The following is a 27,550-nucleotide window of genomic DNA, read 5'->3' on the forward strand; positions in this document are numbered from 1 at the left end:
TGTGGGACGTCGGTCTCTTCGATCGTCACCCCGAGGGGGACTAGTCTGGTTCCCAGTTGAGAGTCACCCACCCTCCTGGCCTCCATTCTGGTGTCAACCGCCCGGCTAGTGTTTCGTTGGTTCGCTCTCCTCCGGGTCGAGCTGAACTTCGATCACCCTCAGGGTTCAAACACTTCCTCGCTGGTTCCGCTCCACCGTCCCCGGTCCTCCCGTTGCCTTCTTACCTGTTACCACTCCGGTGGTTTTGGTTTTCAGTAGGTGGGCCTTAGTCACACCTAGTTCTCTAGCTGTATAATAACTGGAGGTAATGATTTACCCCGCCCTCCCCGCTGTAACCAAGTGACGGAGGCACGGGATCTCGGAGGGGTCTGCGCCGGAACACTATGACCAGCAGTGTACTGCTATCCTATGTTGTTAACCATTTACTTACTGCCGGACTCCGACAGTAATTATACTTTAAGTTGATTTTACAATTAAGAGTTGCATGATCCTAGGTTAAGGTCCTACTCCGTCTAACTATCTCCGGCGTTCCTTAATTTAGTGTGTGTCATGTTTTGCTCTGGTTTATCGTCCCGCCGGAATGCTCCGGCGGGTCCGGTATAAACTAATACTTACTGCCGGACTCCGGCAGTAATTATACTTTAAGTTGATTTTACAATTAAGAGTTGCTTGATCCTAGGTTAAGGTCCTGCTCCGTCGAACTATCTCCGGCGCTCCTTAATTTAGTGTGTGTCATGTTTTGCTCTGATTTATCGTCCCGCAGGAATGCTCCGGCAGGTCCGGTATAAATTAATTAGCATGCTCCATTACCTGCTATAGTTTAAGGTCCCTATCTCCGCCGGTTCTGCTCCGGCGCGCCTTAAATTAGTATGTTCATATACCGTCTTCCACTTACAGACAGTACGTTGTGAGGAGCCCGGGTGCACTGCAGTGCTGCACCAGCCCTATGGGCACGTTGTCTGCCGTTCCCATTCGGGCTGTGCAGTCCGGATAGACGATCTCATTGTGTGGCACCCGGATGGTTGTGAGGTTTGCTTCGCTCTTTACGAGCTTATCCAGGACGAGTCGGTAAGCCTATAGTTACTGCCTTTAGTTTACCTGGTTGCCTCACTTGTTTCTAGTACGTTATGTTCCTGATATAGTGTTTATATATCTCTTCACTGAGCGCTCGGTTATTACGTCCCTGCTCTCTTCCAGGCCGACCAAGCTTCCCGCAGTGACGCCTGGGTTCCCTTCGAGCCTGGGTGGCTGGTTTTAGCAGGAATGTTCCGTCGGGGAAGCCATATGTTCTGGATGAGAACATCCGGAATCTGCTTTACCCCGGCGCCCGGATCTCAGCGGCTGTTCCATCCGAAGTCGCCGCTCCTCTCATCGAGCAGATCTGGGTAGAAACCCAGCCTCCCCAGGACGAGAACTTGTACGTGGCGGTGTCGGAGGAAGTGGCGGCCATAAACCTTGACCTGGAACCGATGAACACGGAACAGGACCAGGAGGTAGGTATGGAGGTAAGTGAGGCAGTGGGGGCGGGCTCCCTTTTTGATTCCCCTTCATCCACCGCTTCTTCTTTTCAGGGCTTTCAAGTCTTCTTACTTGGAGGACAGGGTGCAATCCACTGTCCCCAAGTTGAAGAAGTCTTGGAAGGCGAAGGGCTATAAGTCCGCAACCTCCCGCAAGGCAACCCCTTTCCCTCCGGTGAAGCCACGGGATACTAGTCCGGCGGCTTCCACAAACAAAGCCACTCCCTCTGCTAAGGGAGAGAGTTCGAGGGCAGCTAAGGCTAGCCCTCCTCGCCAACCTGCCTTTGACCCGGAGGAGTTTGCCGGTATACTTCTGCAGAAGTTTACCTCGGAGGTGGATGCTAAGCTTAACAAGCTTACGGAGAGGTTGCAGAGCCAGGAGAGTATGCTCTCCGGGTTCATGCGCTCCAGTGGGTCGGCGGTACATTACCCCATTCCGGATGCCTCCGCCCTCCCTCCATTTGACAAGGGAAATCCTTGGCGTTTGGCCCTTCATGCTCCCCGGCATGAAGATACCCTAACGATCGAGGGTCTAGGCACGCGCAGGCTTCAGGAGTTGGAATTCTTTCCTCCTGACCTGCTGCCCCCCTACCCAGGCTTCGCCAGGTTGACGGAGGAAGCTTGGGTAAGGACGGACAAGGTCCCGAAGGAGACAGTTATCTTCCCGAGGGACCAGGCGCAGTCTACATTGCTGCGCACATTTAATGAGTGGCAGGCGGAGAACATGAAGTTGACCCCCTTCAAGGGCAACTTCACGATGTTCTCGTTGGGGGATAAAATCCCAACCCCTTGCATGACTAAGGTGGCTCTTGCGACCGCCCAGGCATGCACGGAAGGTAAGCCGTCGCCTCAGCTCCGGGAGACTGATCCCACCTCTCTGATCTTCCCCAGAGACGACAATTTCTGGAAGGATGCCCCTGCCACTTTTACATCGGGTAAGCTGGACCCAAAGTGCGCATCCACCTTATTCAGCGAGCAGCTTCCCAAACTGCCAGAAGCCCTCCTGAAAGCAGAGTTTGAGACTAGGTGTCGCCTGAGCCGATCACTGAACTCCCTGTGCCTGGCGGAATCCACGGCAGTAATGTACTCCGAGGAGCCACTCTTCCAGGTCCTGACGAAGTCTCTGTTAGCAGGATTTCAGACGGACCTCTTTGACTTCATGGTAGCGCGGATGAACTGCTGTAAATACATCTTCGCTGACGCTACCATAAGACATGAGCCTAACAAGCTCATGAAAAGCTCCTTCTGGGGGGCTAGTATCTTCCCCGAAGGAGAGGTCAGCAATGTCCTGGCTGAGGCAACCAGGGCTAATCAAAGTCTCGCGCTCCGCTGGGGTATCCCTGCTTTCAAAAAGGAAAGCCCCGAGTCCGCCGGGCCCCAAAACAGGCCAGGTAAGAGATACAGGAGGCACAGAAGACAACACCAACAAGCCATTGTCCAAGCTGTACCTGTCTCGTCAGTTGGCCAGCCTTCTACCTCGAAGGCCCAGCCTCAACAGTTCGTGCTGGTGCAGCCAGCTCAGCACTCCCTTGCCGCGCCTACCTTCATGATGTCTCCTGTATATAACCCCTCCTATGAGGGCCAGGGGTCGTTTCGAGGACTTAACAGGAGCGCAAGGGGGAGTAGAGCAAGGGCCTCCATCAGAGGCAAGGCTGCCTTGCGATCCCTCTCCCGGGGGAGAGGAGGCCAATGAAGAGGAGGCAAGCCTTCACCTTCCCAGTGAGACCATTCAGGTGGGCGGCAGACTTCACCTGTTCAGGGACCAGTGGACCTTCAGTCTGTGGGCCCACAGTATAGTCTCCAAAGGTTTGGGGTGGAGTTGGATCAAGGGCCCTCGCCCTCTGATCAGATTTCATCAACCGTCTTCCAAAGCTCTGCGGGACTTTGTGGCGGAATTACTCCAAAAGAGGGCCATAAAGAAAGTGAGACACCTGAAATTTCAAGGCAGGCTGTTCAGTGTTCCCAAGAAAGACTCCAGTCAACAAAGGGTAATCTTGGATCTGTCGCGTCTCAATCTTTATATACAATGCGACAAATTTCGCATGCTTACAATCGTGCAGGTGCGGACTCTACTTCCTTGTGGAGCCGTCACCACCTCTATAGATCTTTCAGACGCATATTATCACGTCCCGATTGCGCGGAACTTCTCTCCCTTCCTAGGTTTCAGACTGGGGAAACAAGCCTACTCGTTCAGGGTCATGCCATTCGGGCTCAACATAGCACCCAGAATTTTCACGAAGCTGGCGGAAACGGTAGTGCAGCAGTTACGGTCCCGGGGGATATCGCTGGCAGCATACCTGGACGATTGGATAATTTGGGCATCCAACGCCGGGGAGTGCCGGAGAGCTACGGCCATGGTGATCGAGTTTCTGGAATCCCTAGGCTTTCAGATAAACAGGGCGAAGTCCCGCCTAACTCCGGAGGCTCGATTTCAGTGGCTGGGTATCCAGTGGGATCTGGTCTCGCACAAGCTGTCTATTCCGCCAGCCAAACGGAGAGAGATAGCCAAAGCCACCAGGCAATTCCTCAAAGACAGGAAAGCCTCTCGCAGAACGCAAGAAAGAATCCTGGGTTCTCTTCAGTTCGCATCTGTAACAGATCTGCTCCTAAAAGCAAAACAAAGACATAAACAGAGTGTGGCGGAGACGAGCCAATGTCAAGCTCAGGGACAAGGTGTCATTAATTCCTCCGGTGCTGAGGAAAAGACTCCGGCCGTGGTCCACAGTCAAGGGTCTTTCGAAGTCAGTTCCCCTTCAATTCCCTCCCCCAGCTCTAATAATCCACACAGACGCTTCGTTAGCGGCTGGGAGGGTACTCACCAAAAGAAAAGGTACAGGGTACATGGTCCACACTGTTCCGTCAGTTCCACATAAACATTTTGGAGGCGATGGCAGTGTTTCTAACTCTGAAAAAGCTTTGCCCCACCAACCAGATTCATATCAGGCTGGTGCTGGACAGCGCAGTAGTGGTACATTGCATAAACAGAGGGGGTTCCAAATCGAGCCGGATGATAGCCATTTTCTCCCTGGCGGAGAAGCACGGCTGGCACCTGTCAGCTACCCATCTAGCAGGAGTCCGGAATGTCATTGCAGACTCCCTGTCCAGGGCAACTCCGCTGGAGTCAGAATGGTCCCTGGACGGGGCTTCTTTCGAATGGATACGCTGTCAGGTTCCGGGCCTTCAGGTGGACTTGTTTGCCACGGAGAGCAATCACAAACTCCCTTGTTATGTTGCTCCCAACCTGGATCCTCAAGCTCACGCTACGGATGCAATGTCAGCGGACTGGAACAAATGGCAGAAAATCTATCTGTTCCCGCCAATAAACCTGCTGATGAAGGTGTTGCACAAGCTCAGGTCATTCAAAGGTCAAGTGGCCCTGATAGCTCCCAACTGGCCGAAGAGCAATTGGTTCCCTCTTCTTCTGGAGCTCAAACAACGGTGTCATCAAATATCCAAGCCACAGCTGACTCAAATAGTGCAAACACGGACTGTCAGCTTCCTCAAGAATTCTGAATGCCCTGGCTTTATGGACTTTATGAAATTCGCCGCTCAGAGAGGTGTGGATATTGATCCCGTTAATACTCTGTTTCTGGAATCAGATAAAAGAGATTCTACCCTCAGACAGTACGATTCAGCAGTTACAAAGTTAGCATCTTTTTTGAAGGAATCTGAAGCTCAAGTAATGACCACCAATTTGGCAATATCATTCTTTAGGTCACTGTTTGAAAAGGGTCTGGCTCTGGCCACCATTACCACAGCGAAATCAGCTTTGAAAAAGGTGTTTTTGCATCGCTTCAAGATTAATTTAACAGATTCATATTTTTCATCCATTCCCAGAGCATGCGCTCGTTTGAGACCAGCGACCCGTCCACATACGGTTTCCTGGTTTCTTAACGATGTTCTAAAATTAGCCTCAGAAACTAATAACGATCAATGTTCTTATTTGAATCTGTTAAGGAAGACATTGTTCCTAATTAGTCTAGCTTCAGGTGCCAGAATATCAGAACTGTCTGCTCTCTCTAGAGGTGCGAATCATGTGGATTTTCTCCCGTCAGGAGAAGTTCTGCTTTCCCCAGATAAAAGGTTCTTAGCAAAAAATGAAGACCCTCAGGATAGGTGGTCCCCCTGGAAGGTTGTTCCTCTTCCACAAGACCTGTCTTTATGCCCAGTTGCTACCTTGAGGGCCTATTTACGGAAAACTTCTCAGTGTTTGTCTGGTCCTCTTTTTATCAGGGAAAAAGGAGGAATGCTTTCTTTAAAGGCTATCAGACAACAAATTCTATACTTCATTAAGCAAGCTAACCCGGATTCAGTCCCTAAGGTTCATGATATCCGAGCAGTGGCTACCTCCACTAATTATTTTCATAATATGAATTTTGATGAGCTTAAGAAGTATACGGGCTGGAAATCTCAATCAGTGTTTAAACGCCACTATCTAAAATCACTGGAAGCTCTGAAGTTCCCTGCGGTGGCTGTAGGGAGCATTGTCCCTCCACCTTAAATTAACCTTTAATCCCTATCCTTTCCCCCCCTGCCTCATTTACTTGCCCTGCCATTTTCTCCTGGACCAGACATGCTTCACAGGTGCTTAACAGGCGTTAGTTTTTAAGTTTGCGACATGTTATACTTACGGTGATTTAGTTTTAAATCTGGAGGTACCTTTATAAATTTTCTGTCGTTTATTTAGTTTTGGTACCTTCCCACCATAGTATTAATTATGTACATAGTTGTTTCTCATGTCCTTTACTGTGGTATTAATTGTATCCCTAGTTATAACCCAGTTTATCTGTCTATACCTTTGGTATTTAATCATGTTTTGCAGGATAATTAAAACTATTTTCAGTAATAGTGTTTTTATACATGTTCACCTAACTGTTCGCTCCTTTTAGACTTTCACCAAAGCTTAGTATGATTCTCTGTCATGATTTCACCGGCTGACACAGGGACTAGCTCAGAAAAGGGATTTTGACAAAGGAAAAATCTATTTCTGAGGGAGGCCCTGTGTCACCCGGTGACCCTCCCAGGATCTAGGTTTCCCTCCCCGAGTAGGCATACCAAGCTTGTGGGGGGTGCTAGCCTGGAATGAGTATAAATGGCGCTGGGGTCGTCGGTTGGCGGGCAGGTGAGTGCGGGCGTTAGATCGGCTCCTCACGTTCCAGGGTTTTGTCATTGGGATGTCTACAGAGTGCAGTCCTGTGGCAGTGATAACAATCACTCACCCTTATCTATACCGAAGTCTATTTCATAATAGATTTTCGATCTGGGGTTAGTAACCCCAGCATTCCTGATAGCTTTTTTCTCTGGTATATTTAGCAATATCTATACCTAGAAATTCGTGCTTAACAGGAATTTCACCAGGTGACACAGGGCCTCCCTCAGAAATAGATTCTTCCTTTGTCAAAATCCCTTATATATATATATATATATATATATATATATATATATATATATATATATATATGTATATATATATTATATATGTATATATATATAATATATATATACATATGTATACTATATATATATATATATATATATATATATATATATATATATATATATATATATATATATATATATATATATATATATATATATATATATATATATATGTATATATATATATATATATATATATATATATATATATATATATATATATATATATATGTAATATATATATATATATATATATATATATATATATATATATATATATATATATATATATATATATATAAATGTATATATATAATGTATATATACATATATATATGTATATGTATGCATATATATGTATATATATATATGTACACACACACACACATATATATACATATATATATATATATATATAATATATAATTTATATATATATATATATATATATATATATATATATATATATATATAAATAAGTATACATATATATATATATATATATATATATATATATATATATATATATATATATATATATATATATATATATATATATATATATGATATACATATATATATATATATATATATATATATATATATATATATATATATATATATATATATATATATATATATATATATATATATATATATATATATATATGTATATATATGTATGTATATATATATATATATATATATATATATATATATATATATATATATTGGTGTGAAATCGAGGCTATTCCTCAGCAAAATAGCAAAGAAGGCACTAAAGCAGACAGCTTGGTACATGGTTTTTCCTTTATTCAGGCGGACTACGTTTTCAAACGTAGGCCGCCTGAATAAAGGAAAACCATGTATAAGCTGTCTGCTTTTAGTGCCTTCTTGATTATATATATATATATATATATATATATATATATATATATATATATATATATATATATATATATATATATATATATATATATATATATATATATATATATATATATATATATATATATATATACAGGTTGACCATCACTAATCCAGCATCACTGGGACCTGAAGGGTGCCGGATTAGCCATTTTGCCGGATTAGCCATTTGTTAGGCTAGAATACACGAAACCCAGTAGCTAAGCACCTCATCTTAGAATTAAAGTATCCCATAAATCAGTATAAGTTGGTTAATAAAGAAAAGACAATTATCAAATACAGGTAGTGCTCTGTTGAAAGTTACGATAATTCGACTTACAATATTTCGAGTTTCTGATGGGGTTAGCAATAATTAATACCGATCTGAAAATATTTAGGAAAAAATATTTTTAGATTTCACGCAGGCGCAGGCAGCGAGACAGACCAACTTACAATAGACCAACTTCTTTTCCTCCATCTCTTTACTCCATCTGCTAATTAAAAAAGTAAAAGAGAACGATAAAAGTATTGTTAGTAACGTTATACTCTTGCGTAAATGCGTACAGCCATAAACAACTGAACGGGAAACTGTTGTTTTGCTAATATTCGTATCAGATAACAACTGTTGTGCTTGTATTTCAACCATCATACGGTAATACACAATTACTGTACTTATGTTACAAATGACGTTAAGTACTGTACAATAGGACTGAGATAGTTTTTACACTATACCCTTATTTGGAGAAAAGATCGGCAGGGAAATATACTGCTACAGTAACTTTAAGCTGCAAGTTGTAGCTGAAGCTGAGAAAACATTGTTAAAGCTCCCAATGACTATAAATTATCGTGCATCTGCAACATGGATAAAACTCGACCGTAAATAAAACTGGAGAGAATGTATTTCAATCAAAACTACTGGGCATGAAAGAATACAAATTACTACTGTTTTCACGCCGATAAAAGATAAATACGTAAAGCTCGTATTATGATGAAATCAAGAGAAAATAACGAACGAAATCTTGATTTATTTCACACAAAACAGACATTCCCCCAATACTGTATATATATACATACAGGTTGACCATCACTAATCCAGCATCATTGGGACCTGGAGGGTGCCGGATTAGCCATTTTGCCGGATTAGCCATTTATTAGGCTAGAATACACGAAACCCATTAGCTAAGCACCTCATCTTAGAATTAAAATATCCCATAAATCAGTACAAGCTGGTTAATAAATTAAAGACAATTATCAAATACAGGTAGTGCTCGAGTTACGATAATTCGACGTAAGATATTTTGAGTTTACGATGGGGTTCGCAATTAATATCGATACGGAAATATTTAGAAAATATTTTTAGATTTCGCACAGGCGCAGGCAGCGAGACAGACCAACTTACAATAGACCAACTTCTTTTCCTCCATCTCTTTATTCCATCTGCTAGTTAAAAAAGTAAAAGAGAATGATAAAAGTATTGTTAGTAACGTTATACTCTTGCGTAAATGCGCATTTGCAGCCATACACAATCGAACGGAAACTGTTGTTTTGCTACTAATCGTATCGGATAACAACTGTTTTGCTTGTATTTCAACCATTGTACGGTCAAACAATTACTGTCGTTATGTTACAAGTGATGTTAAGTACAGTACAATAGGACTGATATATTTTTTACACTATACCCTTATTCGCTTTGGAGAAAAGATCGGCAAGGAAATATACTGCTTCAGTAACTCTAAGCTGCAAATTGTAGCTGAAGCTGAGAAAACAATTTTCAAGCTGCCAGTGACTATAAATTATCGTGCATCAGCAACATGGATGAAACTCGACCATAAATAAAATTGGAGAGAATGTATTTTAATCAAAACTACTGGGCATGAAAGAATACAAATAAATAAATAAAGTATCTATATCCATTTAAACTTACTAGAAGCAAAAAAAGCGCTCTAAACTGAATTAAATGCGGCGAAATAAACAGCGCGTTATCGATTCCCAAAACAAAACATTGATCGCAATTTATAATACAAAAGCAATATGAGAATATACACAATTGGATACAATGTAGTAAAGCATAACTTTAAAAGATCCACGAGAAAGATACACATTCGTTATGTTGATGTTTGTAAAATACTGTTAATATGTGGATAGAGTTCAGTATAATGTAGGCTAGGCTACCGTACAGTATATGTAGCCTACACGATACACCATAACGTAGGCCAAAAGACTATAATAAATGTAAAAAATGGAACAGCAAAAGCATGCCTGCGTTTACAAACACCCTCAGTTTGTCGATGCAGCATTGGACAGCGCCACCAAATCAAGCGGCCGGCGAGCGAAAGTTAGCGCGCGCGACCGGAAATTTGAAAATTAGTGCGGAAACATTAGAAATTACTCTAGCGAAATTTGTGCCGGATTACTGATTGTTCCGGACTACTGATTGCCGGATTAGTGATGGTCAACCTGTATATATATATATTTATATGAATATATATTTATATATGTGTATATATATATACATTTATATATATATAAGTCCCTGGTTATCGGTGGGCTCAGTTATCGGCAAGCCGGTTTCTCGGCGCTTGTCTAGCAATGAAAATCGGCAATGTTCGCAGCCGATTTCCGCTTATCAGCACTGATAATCTCATATTGGCACCAATACATATCTAACAGAGGTGCTGATAACCGAAAATCGGCAATTTTCAGTACCAATAAGTGCCAAAAATCACAGAAAAAGCTCCGAAAATCGCCAATTTTTGGTTATTGTCACTCCTTCAGAACGGAACCCCTGCCGATAACCAGGGACTGCCTGTGTGTCTGGGTGTGTATACATTACAGTATGTATGTATGTATGTGTGTGTGTGTATATATATATATATATATATATATATATATATATATATATATATATATATATATATATATATAGGGTGTGATGATAACCGAAAATCACAGCTAACTGAGATTTTGGCGGTTTTTCGGCGATTTTTGGGGCTTATCGGCGCCAAAAAACATTGATTTTCGGTTACCGGTGCCACTGTTAGGTATGTATCGGCGCCAAACCCAATTATTGGCGCTGATAAGCGGGAATCGGCGATTTTCGGCACCAAAAATTGCCGATTTTCATTGCTAGACAAGCCCGTAATACCGGATCGCCGTTAACTGAGCCTGCCATTAACTGGGGACTGCCTGTGTATATATATATAGACACATCATTAAATCTAAAAAAGCCACGCTCTGATGGTTGACAATGCTGCACTGGTCTAAGGGTGAGTAAGGGTTTGGGAGGGATGTGGGAGGTCTGGGAAAGAGCTTCAAGGGTGTGGGGGTCAGAAGACTGGGCAGGATGTGAGGGGAGTGGCTGGCATCTCTGCGCTGGGAGGGAGACGCATTAGTAATGGTGATAACATGAAACAGCATTAAGAGAGAGTTATGGGGAAGAGGGCTGGGGATGTCAAGCAGGATGGGTGGAGACGAGTAGCAAGCATTTGAGTTCTTTACATCTTTTGCTTAATTTTAAGTTTCCATGTTTATGTTTTTCACATTTTATTAATAAAATACAAATAATTGCTGATTTACTACTGGGCTAGGTAGACACACCAGTCATAAGTCAGAATGGTCTCAAATTGGATGACTGAAAAATATCTGTAGAATAAGAATACCAGGTCTAGCCATGCAAAGGTATACTGGGGGAAAGCAAGGGTAATGGGGGGTTCAATCTTCTGAGGGGTAAATTCTGTGATGTCAGACCTATCCAGCATTCTGCAGCTAGCCATACAGAATGCTCATTATCTTTTGCTAAATATTTAATAGTATGTTTTCAGAGAATATGGATTTAATTACTAATATTGGTATCTTAGGAATTTCCACACATTTTCATATAAAAAAATGTGATGTGATACTTGAAAAATAAGTATGGAAAAACACACATCTTACACTGTTGTATACAACCAATTTCTGGTGATAAGTCACAAGTCTATGGTGTATCCTGTGAACAATATATATGCACTTTTTTCAAAGACACACTGCTTAAAAAACAGGTTTTGACATAGGAAAAATCTATTTTTGATAGTCGCTGTTGAGTCTTCAAGGAGTTACCTTCCATGGGTCTGTCAGAGCTCCATGGTAGACTAACTAATATCAAAGAATTCTTGTTTAGTTGGTCTTGTGGACAGGTGTGTCGTAACGATAAACACTATGACACGTGATGGAGTAATGGACTCAAAGATAAGAGGGCATTTTCCTTAACTTACAGCAAAGCTGTAACTATGTTCTTTACTTCGTCAAACCTGCTAGAAGAGGAAGTGATTATTGCGCATGCGCAGTCCGCCATATTGTTGACAACAGATTGGCAAGAGACCAAGATGCCATTACTTTCTGTTGGTCAATGCAGGATGAGCCCTTGCCCAAATCCCATGTCTTTTTGTCAGGGAAGTGGGTGGGTTCTGAGGACTCAATAACGACAAACAAAAATAAGTTTTTCCTGTGTCAAAACCTGTTTTTTTTATAGCATTGGTGCTTGTTTTGTCCTCAAGGAGCTTTACAAAGAAATTGACAGGTGCAAGCCACAAGTTTCAACCCCCCATTCTTTATTCCAAATACCCCTTAGGTTTTGGTAACAAAAAACATGAAACTAAACATGAACTCATGTTTTAGGGTATAGTTCTACAGTGACTTACCTAAGTATGCTGAGTTTGGTTGCAATATTGTCGCACCTTCCCCCAGCAATAGTTAGCATACCTACAGGTCAAGAAGACACCTGGTTTTCCGCTGTAATGCCTATGGGGTTTAGGACTAACCATACCACCTACTGATACACAGTGTAGTCAAATTTGTTCGAGCTCATGGCAGTAATGCTTTAAGAATACTGTCTCTGATGACCACCCTGTACATTGGGAGACTATTTGAAAGACATTCTGAAGAAGGCCAACAATGTACTTACTTTCCTAACATCATGTGACCTAGAAAAGGAGTGTGGATTTGCCTTTTTAATGAGGGACAATAAAATCATTCTCAGCCCTTGTAGAGAGAGTGGTTTGTTTGTGCTGGGGTGTAGGAAATTTGGACCCACTGGGATGTTTGCCGTGCCCTCTGGGTAAACCATGTGTTTCAACCGGGCATGTTTTATCTGCTAAATTGAGTTTTCTTATCAAAATAGATTTCCTTCTTAAAGGAGTCTCATTCTTAGCCAGGAATGATGGGCCAGTGGTTAATAATAACTGATGGTAAGCTTTTTGTGTGATGTATCGTCCCCATCTAAGAGAGCTCAGTTCATTAATAAGAGCTCCTGATGCTAGAGTAATCAAGAAGATCCCCTTTTGCAGCATGTGAGTTGTGGTTGTATTGGGTCTGCTGAACTGAGGGGTTGACAGAAGTCTAAGAACCTTATTCAAGGACCAAGTAATTGGAAGCCTTTCGGGAGCGGATCTTTGTAGTACAAGAGACCGGAGAAGGGAAGTGACAATTTCTTATATAGGAGTCAATGCCAAATCCCGAAAGCAAGGGTTCCATTAATGCTGCCCTGTATGCCATGATTGTTGTAACAGCAAAGCATTTGTCTTCAAAAAGGTACATGAGGGTGAGTAATTTTCACATTAGACAATATTTCAAAAAACCACATGTGAAGGTCTCGGCTCAGAAAGGAGGATGCATAGATGACTTTCCCTCCTACTGTCTGGGATAGAACAGCGGTGATAGTGGAATTGATCTCTTTGCCCACTGTTGGAGTAATAGGAACCAATGCCTGTTTGGCCAATTTGGGGCTATTAAGCAAGCTGTTCCTTTGAAGGTTAGCAGCTTGCTCAAAACCTTCAAAATCTGAGACAATAGAGGAAAAAGGTATATTGTCTTCCATTTGTTCCAATCTTGTAGGAAGGAATCTCTTGCTGTTGCTTGCTTGTCCAAGTTTGGAGACACATACATTGGAAGCTTGTGATTCTCATATGTGGTGAACAGGTCCACTTCTGGTTGTGGAAGCATGTTGGCTATTGTTTGAAAAGAGTGGTTTTCCAACATCCACTCTGCTGAGGCTGTCGTTTTCCCTGATAGAGTTTGCTATTACATTGAGAGACCCTGTGAGGTGAATTGCAGACAAGTGCCACTTCCTTGCTTGCGCCATCCGAAGGATGGCTAGCATTACCATGTTGAGAGGAGGTGAACATGATCCTGACCTCTTGATGCAGGGCACTGCAGATATGTTGTCTAGAACCAACAAAATGTGCATCCCTTTTGGAGGTTTGAGTTTTTTGAGAGATAAAGACAGCCATCAGCTCCAGGAAACTGATATGACAATTCCTCAGAGTAGCTGACCACCTCCCTGCCACCTGACAATCCTCCCAATGTCCTCCCCAACCTGTCAATGAGGCATCTGTATGTTTTGTCACTTGTACAGATGGAGGAGTCAGGGTGACCTGTTTTGCCAGACTCCTTGTGGGTCCAAAGCTGAAGTATCTCCCCAACTTTTCGATTCTTTTGATGAGGTAGGTCTTGCATATTTTTTCTTGCATGTGATAGCCAGAATCTGTTCACATTTTTTTAGTTACAATCTAAGTATTGGATCTATTACTGATGCGAACTGCAGCAGGCCCAATGTACGTTCTAATTGCCACCTGGAAAGTCTGTTCTGTGCAAGAAACATTTTAAGGTCTTTCCTTATTCTGTTTTGAGTATTGATGGGAAGAGACAACTGGCCGTGAAAAGTATCTCAACACAGTCCCAGCCATTAGAAATCATTTTGACTGGAGTCTGTAGAGCACTGCTCTTAGGTTTCTCAAAACACTTTTCTTGTGGGTCCCCAGATTAACCAATTGCCTACGTAGGCTATTAGTTGTATTCCTTCTTTTATGAGTTCTTGAACAACTGCCGTTTCTAATTTTGTAAAAATTCCTGGGGCATGTTCAATGTCCAGTCCAAAAGGCATACCTTGAGCCTGTACGTATCTTTCCCTATTTGGAACCCTAAGAAAGGGCAGAAGGGAATGGCGATAGGGACATGCCAGCATGAGTCTTTCAGATCTACAGAAGCTGTCCAGGTCCCTAGTGGAATGACTGAACACACTTGGGCAACGGTATTCATCCTAAACTTTTGGCAAACAATGCGCTTGTTCAATGTTGATAGGTCGAGAATCACTCTTCGTTCGGAGGAATCCTTTTTGGGGACACTGAAGAGATGCGCTTGGTGGCAAATATGCGCATGTTTCTCTATAGCTCCCTTTAACAGGGCCTTCTGCACGTAATCTTCCAGAGAGGGATCTGGTTTTTGGAGGAACCCCTTTAAAGGAGGAGGGGGGATGAGACCATTTCCACCTCAGCCCATTGAAAATAATGCGTGTCCTCAAAGGGAATGCTTCATTTGCCTCTGGTGTCGTCGAAGCCAACTCCCAACCATACAATTATTATTGGGATCTACATCTTCCTCTGCCTTTGCCCTTCATAGGCATTGCAGGTGTTGTTTTACCTTTTTCCCTGTAAGATTGTCTTTGGACCCTGTGAAAAGATGTCCCTGCTGTTGTTGCTGTCCCTTTGTAGGGAGTTGTCCCTTCTGACCACCTACCTGTTTTTGAGGAAAACTTTTGGGGGTGACTAAAGGCTTATATGATTTTTGGTCATAGCAAGCCTTTTTTTGGGTTGGGTAAAGGGAAGTTTTGGGTTTTTTGTTTCCTAAATTCCCTTCTCCAAGGAGAGCGTACACTGTACAATTCTGTTGGGGGTTTGCTTGTTAAGTTGAGCCACAACAGACTCCTCAAGCAGGTCCTTACGGAAGGGGTTAGAGTGTAATAATGAAGTCACATTGGGGAGTGACTTGCTGGAGCCCTCCAATGTTTCCATTTTCACTTGTATGTGCCACTCTTGAAAGTCATAAAGTCCTTCCTATAGGGTTCTCATGACTTTTGGCCACAACAGCAAAAATTGTTCTGGAATCTTCTGGAAGCCTTTTGGTGGCAACTTCCAGCAAGATGGTAGAGGTCATAATACTAAGGAGGTGGATCCTAGCATGAAAATCTGCCAAGACTGTCCCCTCTGAATTTCTTCTCATAGGGGTCCCAAACTGTTCAGGAGCTATATCTAGAGGGAACTTTTACCTTTCAAATGGGAGTTGAAGCCATGCCCATTCCTTGGTGGATTATTCAAGACTGGGATGAGTGGCAAATGGTTTTAATTCTGCCATTGCCCCTCGTTCTGAAAATGTTCTGAATGTTCTGAAAATCTGCCTTCACATGATTAATTATATTATAAGTGAAGGGACTGAAGGCTGGGGTTACTCGGTGAACAATTTGGGTTTTATTCAAAATAGCAGTTAAGATCCATTTTCCATTGACCTGGTAAAGGGTGTCTTCTATAGCTTTTAATGCTATAGACACAGGTAGGAGAATAATTTCTTTTGGCGGTTTCTCAATGTCTGCATGTCTTAATTCTACATGTATAACTTCATTCATGGTTTTTCTCTCATTAATTAGATGCTTACCATCGTTAGAGAAAATGCACATTGAGGCATCTTGTCAAAGATTATCAGTATCATCAGGGGTGAACATTGGAGTCCCTATTATCTTTTGATCTGAAGTTTTGTGGTCTGAGCTGGCCATTTTGTTGTTTCCAGTCGGAATTCTAATACCAGACCTTGTTTGGGCAGAATTTGTATCCACTCTCACTTTTTGGTTAAAGGTTGAAGCATTTTTACACTTAGGGGTGTACAGGACTGACCTATTTTCCTTTTTGGAATCATGTATCATGTCCCTTATATATTGCCGTTCTGTGGCATGGACATCTTTGATGTTACTGTACTCATAATTTCCTTATGGAACTGATCAAATGCCACAAACGGTATACCCCTTTTTGGGGAGCTTGCACAATCTGACTGAGCTTCAGCAACTAAACTGTAACTGCCTGTTAACCAAGGGGCAGAAGTCCTGGGTGAACTACTATACCCCTCCGAGAATGTGGTCATTTCAATTGGGGTTAGTTGGATCTTAGTACAGTATCCCTTTTGGGGGAAAGACCCTCTTCAGCATCTGACAGCTGTGTGAGGGACAGATTTCCTTATGGAAAGTTTCTCCCATGATTAGCTGAAATTTGTGTCCCTGATCCTTCCGGGTTCAGCAGAGCCGTTTCAGTGGCAATGTCCACTTCATGTTCATCAATGGGGATGTCACCCCCACCTAAAGATTCCCCCACTTCCTCAGCTGGGTTAACCTGGGAGGTATTGGGGACTGATGTTTCTGGGTTTTGGCCAAAACATAGATCTTGTTCTGAAAAAGGGTTAAGTATCTGCTAGCGGAGTGATATAATCTCCCCCTTCCTCACCCTTACTGAACCCTAAGACCCATCAAGCTGTTTCGTCCTTAAAACTTGCTGCTAGGAGCATACTACAAATTTTGCATATATCTGGTGACCAACATAAAATTTCCTTGTTTTTTGCAAGGACTATGCTCGTGGCAGGTGGTATGGGCCGTACCCACTGGTAAAAAGAGAACTGAACAATACGCTGTGGAACACTTGACCTGAGGGTCCTGTACAATGACGGTCCTGTAGTAATATAAAATAAATTTTTTTTTATTAGAAACTGGTTAGTACTAATTGTCTGTAGTCCTTGGATATATTCGATATTACAGGCTATATTCGATATTACAGGCTAACTTGATCACAAGTGTGTACCTGTAATATATTTTTTTTTACCAAATTGTTATATGCGTTGAATATCTGTACTAGCTTAAACACTAAGATTTTTAGGTTAATTTTGACATCAGTATATAGCTGTATTGCTATACAGTGAACCCCCCGTATTCGCGTTGTCAACGTTCGCGGACTCACACATTCGCAGGTTTCTCTGTGGAACACATCTAGCCATCATTCGCGGAAAATTCGCCGATTCGCGGTATTTTTCACTGAGAAATATTCAGTAATTACTGTATTTTCATGAATAAATGCACTTTTTGTGATAAAACTATTAAAATATTCAGGTATAAGCATTTTTACAGGGTTTTTCTGTGTTTAAGCTATCAAAATGGGCAGTTCTAAGTGTTTTTAGAGGGGTTTTTAGCATTCGCGGATTTGACCCATTCGCGGGGGGGTGTGGGACGCATCCCCCCCGAATACGGGGGGTTCACTGTACTGTACACTGTTAATCCTTTTGCAAGGGCGATGTGAAAAGGGATTTTGACAAAGGAAAAATCTATTTCTGGGGGAAGACCTGTGTCACCCGGCGAAATTACCATCTAGCACATATTTCTAGGTAATTTATTGCTAAACATACCAGAGAAAAAGCTAAATGCAATGCTGGGGTTACTACCCCCAGTGCGGAAGCTCCATAAAATGGAGTCGTATATAGGAAAAGGGTGAGTGTTGTCACTACCACAGGCCTCTGCCTTGTAGAGATATCCAATCTCAAAATCCCCAAAAGCGATGTGCCGTTACAAAGCCCGCACCAGCTCCCGAATACCAACAACTCAGCCGCCATATTGGCATTCCAGGTTAGCACCCCCAAGCTTGGTATTTTACCCAGGGGAACAGGAGGAATAGGTGGGTCACCGGGTGACACAGGTCTTCCCCAGAAATAGATTTTCCTTTGTCAAAATCCCTTTTCTGGGCTTTGACCTGTGTCACCCGGTGAAATCATAACAGAGAATTAAACATACCAGCTTGGTGAAGCTCTTGAAAACTACTGTGATGGAGAGAAATAAAACTATGATTAAAACTGAGTTTTAATTACCCAAGCAGAAAAAATCTATTAAAAACATGAGAACAACAAGTCAGGGAACCATACCCCCAAAGCAAACATGTTATACAGTAATTTAGAACATGATTATAAATAACTTAATCACTAACAAAAAGGGACAACAGACAATATGTAACATGGTCAGGAGTCAGGCTGTGAAGCATGCCTGACCCAAGGAAGACAGTAAGGGAGTAAACGAGGCAGGTAGGCGAGAGGGAGAGTGACAGAATAGTTAGGAATGCATAAGTGTGATCACCAGAGGAAGGGACAATGCTTCCTGCCGCCACAGTGGAAAATTTTAGGGCCCCTAGAGATTTGAGGTAGTGGCGTTTGAACACTGAAGGTGATTTCCAACCCGTATATTTTTTGAGATCGTCAAAATTCATATAATGGAAATAATTAGTGGAGGTGGCCACAGCCCTGATATCATGAACCTTTGGAACTGAATCTGGGTTAGCTTGTTTAATAAAGTACAAGATTTGTTGTCTGATGGCCTTCAAAGAAATAGTTCCCCACCTTCCCTAACAAAAAAGAGGGCCTGATGTTGTATTAGAGGTTCTGTCTAAATAAGCCTTTAAAGCAGTGACTGGACATAATGACAGGTCTTGTGGAAGGGATAACCTTCCAAGGGGACCACCTATCTTGTGGATCTTCATTCTTAGCAAGAAACCTGAGATCCGGGGCTAATAGAACTTCTCCTGATGGGAGGAAATCGACATGGTTCGGTTCTCTAGAGAGAGCGGACAGCTCAGAAATTCTAGCACCTGAGGCTAAGCTGATTAAGAATAAGGTCTTCCTTAACAGACTTAAGAATGAACATTTCTGATTATCAGTATCTGATGCTAATTTAAGAACGTCATTTAAGAACCAGGAAACCATGTGTGGGCGGGTTGCTGGTCTCAAACGAGCGCATGCTCTAGGAATTGATGAAAAATATGAGTCTGTTAAGTTAATATTAATGCCATGTAAAAATATCTTTTTTAAAGCTGATTTGGCTGTAGTAATAGTACTAGAGGCTAGACCTTTATCAAATAATGACCTGAAGAACGAAATTGCAAGGTTCGTGGTCATTTCTTTAGCTTCAGATTCTTTCAGGAATAATGCTAATTTCTTGACTGCTGAGTCGTATTGTCTGAGGGTAGATTCCCTTTTGTCTGATTCTAAGAACAGTGTATTAACGGGGTCAATGTTAGCATCTTTCTGAGCTGCGAATTTCATGAAATCCATAAAGCTAGGGCATTTTGAATTCTTGAGGAAGCTGACACAGTCCGAGTTTGTACTATTTGTGTCAATTTTGGTTTGGGGATTTGTATGCACTGGAGTTTCAGCTCCAGAAGAGGAAACCAGTTGCTCTTCGGCCAGTTGGGTGCTACCAGGGCCACATGACCTTTGAATGTCCTGAGCTTGTGTAAAACTTTCATCAACACGTTCACTGGAGGAAACAGGTAGATCCTCTGCCACATGTTCCAATCTATTGACATCGCATCTGTGGAGTGAGCCAGAGGGTCCAGGTTGGGGGCCACATAACATGGAAGTTTGTGGTTGCTTTCTGTGGCAAACAGATCTACCTGGAGACCTGGGACCTGACTGCAAATCCACTCGAATGATGTTTTGTCCAGGGACCATTCCTACTCCAGCGGAGTTGTTCTGGACAGAGAATCTGCAATGACATTCCGGACTCCTGCCAGATGGGTAGCTGACAAATGCCACCGGTGCTTGTTTGCTAGGGAGAATATTGCTATCATTACTTGGTTGATCCGGCTCGACTTGGAGCCTCCTCTGTTTATGCAATGCACTACTACTGCACTGTCCAAAACCAACCTGATATGGATTAGTCTAGTTGGACGCAGTTTCTTTAGAGTTAGAAAGACTGCCATTGCTTCGAGAATGTTGATATGGAACTGACGGAACATAGTGGACCACGTTCCCTGCACTTTTTTGTGTTGAGAATATCCTCCCCACCCACTCAGAGAAGCATCCGTGTGAATTACCAATGCCGGAGGGGGAAACTGGAGCGGTACTGATTTTGACAAGGACTTGACTGTTGTCCAGGGCCGGAGTCTCTTTCTCAACACTGGCGGAATTAGGGACACCTTGTCTCTGAATCTGTTGTTGGCACGTCTCCGCCACACTGTTTATGTCTTTCAGTTTGGCTTTCAGGAGCAGATCCGTTACCGAAGCAAACTGAAGGGAACCTAAGACCCTTTCTTGGGTACGGCGGGAAGCTTTCCTGTTCTTGAGGAATTGCCTGGTTGCTTTGGGTATTTCTCTCCGTTTGACTGGCGGAAGAGACAGTTTGTGTGAGTCCAGGTCCCACTGGATTCCCAACCACTGAAAGCGGGTCTCCGGAACTAGGTGGGATTTTTCCCTGTTTATTTGGAAGCCTAGAGATTCCAGAAAACCGATTACAATGGCTGTTGCTTTCCGACATTCGCTGGCGTTGGATGCCCAGATTAACCAATCGTCCAGGTATGCGGCCAGCATGATCCCCTGTGACCGTAGTTGTTGGACTACTGCATCTGCCAGTTTGGTGAAAATTCTGGGGGCTATGTTGAGCCCGAATGGCATGACCCTGAACGAGTAAGCTTGCTTTCCTAGTCTGAACTCCAGATAAGGACAGAACCTTCTCGCAACCGGGACGTGATAATAGGCGTCTGAAAGATCTATAGAGGTGGTTACGGCTCCACGGGTAAGTAGGGTCCGAACCTGCGAGATTGTAAGCATGCGAAATTTGTCGCATTGAATGTATAAACTGAGACGAGACAAGTCTAGGATTACTCTTTGCTGACTGGAGCCTTTCTTTGGAACGCTGAACAGTCTGCCCTGAAACTTCAGGTGCCTCGCTTTCTTTATAGCCCTCTTTTGGAGCAGGTCCTTCACAAAGTCCTGGAGGGCTTTGGACGGTGACTGATGGAATCTGACTAGCGGAGGAGGCCTCTGCTCCAGCTCCATCCCAGACCCTTGGAGACTATGCTGTGGGCCCACGGACTGAAGGTCCATTGGTCCCGAAAGAGATACAACCTCCCGCCTACCTGAGGAACCTCACTGGGCGGGAGATGATCTACCTCCTCTGCTACCTCAGCCTCCCCTCCCTCGGGAGATGGAACGGGATGCCGATTTGCCTCTAAAAGAGCCTCTGGCTCTACTTCCCCTGGCATTTCGGTTGAATGCCCGAAATGCCCCTTGGCTTTCAAATGAAGCATTGAAAGCCGGAGATGTCACATAAGTAGGGGAAGCGAGCGTGTGTTGGGCTGGCTGTACCACCACATACTGTTGCTGAGGCTGTGCTTTAGAGGTTGAAGGCTGGCCGGCTGGAGAGACCGGAACAGCCTGCAGCACAGTCTGAGTATGTGGTCTCTTAAACTTCTTGAACCTCTTCCCGGGTCTGGGATGAGGTCCGGCGGACTCCGTTGGCTTCCGCTTGTAGGGGAGACCCCAGCGGGAGCGGAGGCTTTGGTTTGGCCTGGTTGCCTCTGCCAGGACTGTATTTACTTCTTCCTGCGGGAAGAGATTAGCCCCCCAAACAGAGCTCTTCACGAGCCTATTGGGCTCGTGCCTTATAGTGGCTGCCGCAAAGATGTGTTTTCGGCAATTCATACGAGCCACTATGAAGTCGTACAGGTCCTGTTGGAATCCTGCCAGTAGGGATTTGGTAAGGACCTGGAAGAGGGCTTCTTCATTGTAGACAACCGAAGTTGCCTCCGCCAAAGTCAGGGAATGCAGGGACCGACTCAACCTGCTCTTGGTTTCCGATTCGGCCTTCAGAAGAGATTCCGGGAGTTTGGGAAGCTGCTCGCTGAAGAGGGAAGAAGCGCAGTCAGGGTCGAGCCTACCCACTGTGAAAGTGGCCGGAGCTCCCTTCCAAAATTCAGAATCTCCGGGGAAGACGAGAGAGGTGGGATCTGTCTCCCGGAGTTGTGGAAGGGGCTTGCCCTCGATGCCTGCCTGACTGGTAATCAGAGCTACCTTAGTCGTGCAGGGGGTGGGGATAGCATCCCTCACCGAGAACATCGTTAAACGTCCCTTTGACAGGGGTGAGTTTCGTGTTCTCGGCCTCCCACTCTGTGAGCGTGCGCAACAGGGTGGATTGTGCCTGGTCCCTCGGAAAGATGACAGTCTCCTTCGGGACCTTATCCGCCCTTATCCTGGCTTCCTCGGTAAGCCTGGCATAGCCTGGGTAGGGAGGCACTAGGTCAGGTGGGAAGAACTCCAGCTCCTCCAACCTGCGAGTACCCAGTCCTTCAATGGTGAGGGTATCTTCATGCTGAGGAGCATGAAGAGCCAGGCGCCAAGGGTTTCCCTTATCAAAGGGAGGAAGACCGGAAGCGTCCGGAACAGCGTAAGACTGAGCCGCTGCTCCGGCGCGCATAAACCCAGAGAGCAAGCTCTGCTGGGTCTGTACCTTCTCTGCTAGGGATTTCACAGAATCGTCAGAAGACTTCAGGCCCGAAGCCAACTGGGAGGAGAGTTCGCTAATCCTGGCCTCCACCCTTTTATAGAACTTCTTCATAAGAAGTTCTGCGAACGCCTCCGGGTCAAAGTCAGGACGAGGGGGACTCGCCTTACTTTGCCTAGATCTTGATCCCTTTCCAGGGGGAGCCTTGTCAGGCGACACGGGGCTAGGGGCCCGTGGCGACTTCGACGGAGCTCCGGGGTGAGACCTCTGGGGTTTGAAGGACTTTGATAAGGTCTTGGTTTTCACAGACTTTACCTTGGGGACAGTAGACCTTGACCTGTCCCTCAAGGTAAGAGGATTTCTCGAATCCTCTAAAGGAAGAAACAGAAGAGGAAGGAGAGCTGAAAGAGGATCAGAAACATCTGCCTCACTTACCCCCTTACCTGCAACCTGGTGGTCGGGTCAACGCTCATCGGCTCGAGGTTGATGTTGATCGCCGCAACCTCCTCCGCTACCTCTCCGCAGATGGCTTCTTTTTCATGGGAGGGCTCCGTCATCTCACGGATCCCAGCGATCAAGGGGGCGGCTACTTCCGCCGGGACGGCCGCTGAGATCCGGGCGCTGGGGTAGAGGAGATTGCAGATCTCCTCTGAAAGAACGTAGGGCTTCCCCGACGCGACGTTCCTCCCGAAACCACTGACCCAGGTCTTGAGGGTCGACAGCGAAGAGTCGCGGGAGCTGCGATCGGCCTGAAAGGAGGGGAGTGCTTACTAACGAACTCTCCAACTGTCATATATATATACACATATATATATATATATATATATATATATATATATATATATATATATATATATATATATATATATATATATATATATATATATATATATATATATATATATATATATATATATATATATATATATCAATAAAGGCCACAAACTCAAGAGAGAATAACGATAAGTGGACATGTAGCTTACCGAATCATCCAACACTCGCTCGTAAAGAGCGTAGCACACCTCACATCCGTCAGGGTGCCAGACGATCAGGTCCCCGACTCGGACCGCGCAGCCAGAGTGGGATCGACACACTTCATGTCCACAGGGCTGCTGCAGGACCGCCGTGCACCCATGCTCCTGACAACATACCATCTGTAAGTGGACAGATGATACATGAGTATGCTAATAAGGCACGCCGGAGTAGGGTTGCCGGAGATGAGTCTTAATTTCAAAAATGACTAACAGAGCATGCAAATGGTCCGGTCAGACCCCGCCGGAGTTAATTCCGGTATTAGGGGAATGATATACAAGATACATGAGTGAAAATGTTAAGGGCCGCCGGAGTGATTCCGGTGCTACTAGAAAACCTTAACCTATGATCATGTGTCATAAACAAAATAACGGATTGCATAAATACTTCCGGACACAGTCCAGTAGAGGTATGGTAAATACACAGTACGGAATGGTTAACAACGAGTACTTGCCAAAAAACAATGGTTATGATACATTGATTATAAAACTCCGCTTTGATGCCGGGGGAATCGAGTTACACCATACTTATGGTGGCGGCGGAGGAGGCGGGGTGAGCGCCGTCCAACCACACACCATACCCACCGGAGTGGTTACATTAAAGAGGGGGTAACGGGAGACCCGACAAACTCGGCGGAGGTAGGATCTGGCCAAGTCAAGACAGATTCCCAGGGTATATGGTCGATGTTCCAGTTGTATTGAACAGGGAAAAAACAAAGACAATAACAGTTAGCAGAAGAGCGGACACCGAGACGGAGGCCAGTTAGGTGGATAACTCTAACTGGATACCGAACTAACTCTCCACGGGGTGTCAGTCTCAAGAGAACGACAACCCTGGGCAGGGAGAAACTCGATCACGTGTCTGATGCTAGGGAAAGGGTAGGGAATAGTCAAGTGGAGGGAACCTAAGGCAGTGGCCAGATGGGTGGGGGACACCCCCTGGACGCCAATAGCAACCCCCCCCACGGGGTGTCGATCATGGGAGAACGACTACCAAAAGCGGGGAGAATACTAGGTTACACTCCAAATGCTAAGGAATTGCAAAGTGGTGGTAATCAATTAGCGGTGGCTAGGGAGTGGGGAAGCATCCCCTAGACACCAAAAGAACTCCCCAGAGGATGCCAGTCAAAAGAGATCAGCGTCCCTGGCGCGGGGAGAACTAGGGAAAACCACCCAATGCAAAGGAAGGGGTAAGGGATATGTTAGGCTAGCGATACGAAAAAGGCTCAGAGCAACCTCTACCCCAGGCTCGCTTCTCAATAACAATTTTTACACGGGTAGGAAGACAAGCCGAGGGATGGAAGGGGAGGTGGGGGGGGGGGAGGAGAGGGGGAGACACACGATGCCAGGTTGCCTGCCCTGACACCGACGGCTCGGACAGGAGTAGGCTACGAATGAGAAGACCCTCGCTATCTAGCCTAACCTTACGAAGACCCGAGAGTCCGAGCTGGTAGGTCAAAATAGGGAGAGGGTGGGAAAATCATAGGCCTAATAACCCCATCCGAACCAGACGATACCGTCAGAAGGGCTCAGAACGTGGGACTCTCCTACCCACCCATGACTCCCTCCAAGCCTCAAAACGACCTGGTCGGGGAAGTAGGGAGCAAAGAGCCGTGAGGAGCCTAACTTCAACCTAGGCTAACCTTCCGAAGCCGATCAGCGGCCAGGACTAGCCTAGGAGACCCAACACAGGAACTATTTGACTAAAGTGACACTAAAAGTTAACCAAACAATGTAAAAATATAAAGTAAATAATATATATATCCGTACAGAACATAAATAATAAAAGGACTCATGTAGAAGGGCGGGCCAAACCACTCGCGACATATGGGACGCGGATGGTAAAAAATGGCCGACCCTTACATTCAAGTGTAACAATATTAATCCAAAAATATAAATGTCATCCGTTAACGTAAAAATTAGCAAATATAATTAGCATAACAGCACCATCTCAGAAAATATACCCGTGTGCTGGAGGAGGAATGGGTCTAAGGAGAACATGGAATTATGATCACAAAGGCGTGAGGGGGAAACCTCATAGCCTACGATAAGCGAGGACCCGCGCCTCCCCAGGGAAGGGGTAATTCGGAATAAAATGACTCCGACAAGGAGTGAATATGAAAATATGTAAAAAACACACAGATAAAACATATTATCATACAGCAAAGGGACAGAATCATACTATTAAACCAAACGAAGACTGAAGGTCACGTGTGGTCAGAGAGAGAGGTGGCGAGACGTCATATTCAACCCCGTAATTATCGAATTAGAGGTTAAATAAAAGGTCTCAAAATGCCAAAAAACTCAAAGGGAGATGGTACTCAACTTAGATGAAGTAAAATCCTGAATGGAAGACATGCCAGCGTACAGAAAAAAGCAAAAGAAGCACACCGTTGAAATGTACAACAAGGCGCTGGCTCGTGCTAAAATGGAATGCCAATATGGCGGCTGAGTTGTTGGTATTCGGGGAGCTGGTGCGGGCTTTGTAACGGCACATCGCTTTTGGGGATTTTGAGATTGGATATCTCTACAGGGCAGAGGCCTGTGGTAGTGACAACACTCACCCTTTCCTATATACGACTCCATTTTATGGAGCTCGCACTGGGGGTAGTAACCCCAGCATTGCATTTTGCTTTTCTCTGGTATGTTTAGCAATAAATTTACCTAGAAATATGTGCTAGATGGTAATTTCACCGGGTGACACAGGTCAAAGCCCAGAAATGTAATTTTTGAATGTCATGCCATTCAGGCTAACTGCTATAACTAATTTGCTTTTCTAACCCAAGATACTGTTTTATATAGCATAATCTACCTTTAGGCTAAGAATAGAGAACTTTTTAAAGGGGTTTCTCTTAACCTGTTCTAAGCAACTGCCTAGTCTAGGCTTATTAAAATCATACTTAAGGATATAAACTATACAGGAAAGAACCCTTGTGTAACCTAGTTTACTGTTTTATCTTACTGAAACTACTCTTTTATCTGGTATTCGGCCACTGCTCTATTTAATCTCAACTACTGTTTTAGGCTCATAATAGGATATTCCCTCAAGGGATTCCTTGAAGGTTAGAAGCTTACCCAAAACCTTCAAAACCTAGGACTACTTAATCTAGTTAAGCTACTGCCTGATCTAAGTTTATATCACCTTTAAGGATACAGGCTACATAAGAACTCCACTAACATATACCCTTATACAAATAGGCTACTGAGCCATAAAACTGGATTACCATTTCATCCTGCCTAGGTTACTGTTTATATAAAATCCAAGGCTATTTGGTCTAAACTACCGCTTAGACCAATAATAGGAAATTTCTTAAAATGTTCTTACTTAATCTAGTATAGGTCTTGCCTAATCCAGATTACTACAGTATATTTTGATCACTCTAAATGTATAGGCTATATAAAACAGAAACTCTAACATGTAACCTTATTAGTGGGGCAGATAAGGGTAATATTTTAGAAGAACCGTGCAAATGATGATACAAGCATCAAATTTGGCACAATTGTTCTCCAAAGGATACTAATCAAATCTGCCTGACTGGCCAACTGAAAATCCA

At 43.9% G+C, this 27,550-nt stretch overlaps 1 protein-coding gene across 1 annotated transcript in view; it reads right to left on the reverse strand.

Moving 5' to 3' along the window:
• The window catches only part of LOC136843714 (methylmalonyl-CoA mutase, mitochondrial-like), a 418,104-nt gene that overhangs the window by 282,311 nt on the left and 108,243 nt on the right, over positions 1–27,550 (reverse strand). The gene's annotated exons all lie outside the window — the stretch shown is intronic.

The sequence above is a fragment of the Macrobrachium rosenbergii genome, chromosome 12, assembly GCF_040412425.1.
Source record: "Macrobrachium rosenbergii isolate ZJJX-2024 chromosome 12, ASM4041242v1, whole genome shotgun sequence".
NCBI lineage: Eukaryota > Metazoa > Arthropoda > Malacostraca > Decapoda > Palaemonidae > Macrobrachium > Macrobrachium rosenbergii.